A 3,019-nucleotide genomic window follows, 5' to 3' on the forward strand; every position below is an offset into this window, starting at 1 on the left:
CACACACACGGGGGGGGGGGGGAGAGAGACAGAGAGAGAGAGAGAGAGAGAGAGAGAGAGAGAGAGAGAGAGCGCTCTTACTCCCATTCTTCCCTCTCCTCTGAAAATCAGGAGGTCTCCCTGAGTATCACCCTACTTTGGCACATCGTGCCACTCTAGGACTAGACACATCCTTTCCCACTGAAGCTAAACAAGGCAGCCTATTTAGAGGAATTGGATTTAGAGGCAGGAAAGAGATTCAGGTACAGTACAGACCCAAGTTGTTGGGGGACTCATAGGAAAACTAAGCCGTACATCTGCTATGTATGTGTGTGGGTTGAGATGAATGAAGTTAGGGTAAGAGTAAGGGGAATGGGTCCAGCCCATGCTCACTCTTTGGTTGGTTGTTCAATCTTTGGAAGGCCCCAAAAATGTAGTATAGTCAGCTTTGTTGGTCTGTCTTTGGAGTCTTTACCCTCTGGATTTTTCAATCCTTCCCCAACTCTTCCCAAGCTCCATCTAATGTTTGACTGTGTGCCAGCAAATTTTTTCATCGACTAATCTATGAATCCTCTAAGAGGACAGTTATGCTAGGATAATATCTGCAAGCATACAGAGTATCATTAATAGTGTCAGTGATTGGTTCTTGTCTATGAGATGGATATCAATTTTGATCTGCCATTGGTTGGCCATTTCTTCACTCTCTGTTATATTTTTGTCCCTGCACATCTTACAGGCAGGGCACACTTGGGGTTGAGGATTTTGTGGATAGGTTATTGTCCTTAATCCTCCACTGGGAGTCCTGCATGGCAATTAGAGGTGTTCACTTCAGGGTCTATATCCCTCACAGCTAGGAGTCTCAGCTAGTCACTCCTACAGACTCCCTGGGGCCTCACCCCAACCCAGTTCTATGGTATGTCCTAGAGATGACCACTTCCCCCAATTGCCAGTTTTCTTTCTTGCTTCGCTATTCTCCCTATACCTGATTCCCCTACCTCTTTCCTCACCTCATCCATCTCCTACCCAGTTTCCTCCCTCTACACACCTCAGATATTGATTTTATTTTTCCTTCTGAGACATATTTAACCATTCTCCCTCAGACCTCCTTGCTATTTGGCTGATTTGGGTCTGTGGATTGTATTGTACTTTATTGTCCTGTACTTTATGGCTAATACCCACTTATAAGTGAGTACATCCCATGCATGCACTCAGGATGCTATTTTCTAGTTCCATCAATTTTCCTGCAAAACTCATGATGTCCTTGTTTTTAGTAACTGAGTGGTTTTCCATTGTGTAAATGAACCACATTTCCTTTATCCATTCTTCAGTTGAATTAGGGGCATCAGAGTTGTTTCTAGTATGAACAAAGCTGCTGCAAACATAGCAGAATAAGTGTCATTGATGGATGGTGGGGCATCTTTTGGGTATATGCCTAAGGAAGGAATAGCTGGGTCTTGAGGTAGAACTATTGCCAATTTTCTGAGAAACATCCAAATTGATTTCTAGAATGAACTCCCACCAGCAAGCAATGAAGGCATTCCCCCTTCTGCACATCCTCCCCAGCATGTACTAGTCCTTGAAATTTTTTTGTCTTAGCCATTGTGGTATGTGTAAGGATGAATCTCAGAGTTGTTTTGATCTGCATTTCCCTAATCACTAAGGACATTGAACATTTCTTTAAGTACTTCTCAACCATTAGATAATCCTCTGTTAAGAATTCTGTTGTTTCTTTCTCCAGGCCATCTTGACAGTTCTCTTGGTTGGGGGTTGTCCTGCACCTAAGGCAGGAAGATAGTGGCCACAAAGAAGACAAAAAAACGTCTCTGGAGTCTAGGCTCCAGCTTGTTATGAAAAGTGAGAAGTACGTGCTGGGGTAAAATCAAACTCTGAAGATGATCAGACAATGGAAAGTGCCAACAACTGCCCAGCTTTGAGGAAATCTGAAATAGAATACTATGCCATGTTGGCTAAAACTGGTGTCCATCTCTACAGTGGCAATAATATTGAATGGGACAGAGCATGTGGAAAGTACTACAGAGTATGAACACTGTCTATCACTGACCCAGGTGATTCTGATATTATCAAAAACATGCCAGAACAGACTAGTGAGAAACAAACAAGAACATTTTCCTTTAATAAAACTTTGCTAGAGCCGGGCAGTGGTGGCGCACCTGTAATCCCAGCACTCTGGGAGGCAGAGGCAGGTGGATTTCTGAGTTCCAGGCCAGCCTGGTCTACAGAGTGAGTTCCAGGACAGCCAGGGCTACACAGAGAAACCCTGTCTCAAACCAAATCCAAAAAACTTTGCTAGAACTCCTTCAAAAAAAAAAAAAGGGATTTCTCTGTTTAGCTCTGTCTCCCTGTTTTTAATTGTGTTATTTGGGTTGTTACTGTCTAATCTCTTGTGTTCTTTATATTTTGGGTATTTCACCAGATGTAAGGTTGGTGGTGACCTTTTTCCTATCTGTACATTGTCATTTAGTCCTATTGACAGAACCCTTTGCCTTACACAGTTTTTCAGTTTTATGAGGTCCCACGTATTAGTTGTTGATCTCAGTGTGTGAAATACGGGTTTTCTGTTCAGGAAGTTGTTTCCTCTACCAGGGAGTTCAAAGCTATTTCATACTTTCTGGTCTATTAAATTTAGTGCATACTATTTTAGGTTGAGTTTTTTGATCCACTTGGACTTGAATTTTGTGCAGGGTGTTAAATAATGTTTCTGCATTCTTCTACATGCAAACATCCAGATATGCTAGCACCACTTGTTGAAGATGGTTTTTTTTTCCATTGTGTGGTTTTGCCTTCTTTGTCAAAAATCAAATGTCAAAAGGTTTGTGGATTTATTTCTGGGTCTTTGATTCAATTCCATTGATAAACTGTCTGTTTCTATACCAAATCCTTGCAATTTTTATTACTATTCCTCTGTGGTACAACTTGATGCCGGAGATGGTTATTCCAGTAGTTCTTTTATTGTACAGGATAGTTTTAACTATCCTGGGTTTTGGGTTTTCTTTTTTCCATATGAGGGTAAGAATTGTTT

At 41.6% G+C, this 3,019-nt stretch overlaps 1 pseudogene; it reads left to right on the forward strand.

Annotated features, from left to right (window-relative positions):
- The first annotated feature begins 1,776 nt into the window (after positions 1–1,776).
- Positions 1,777–2,092, forward strand: LOC127691926 (60S ribosomal protein L30-like; annotated as a pseudogene).
- The last annotated feature ends 927 nt before the right edge of the window (positions 2,093–3,019 follow it).

This window comes from Apodemus sylvaticus, chromosome 9 (genome assembly GCF_947179515.1).
Source record: "Apodemus sylvaticus chromosome 9, mApoSyl1.1, whole genome shotgun sequence".
Classification (NCBI taxonomy): Eukaryota; Metazoa; Chordata; class Mammalia; order Rodentia; family Muridae; genus Apodemus; species Apodemus sylvaticus.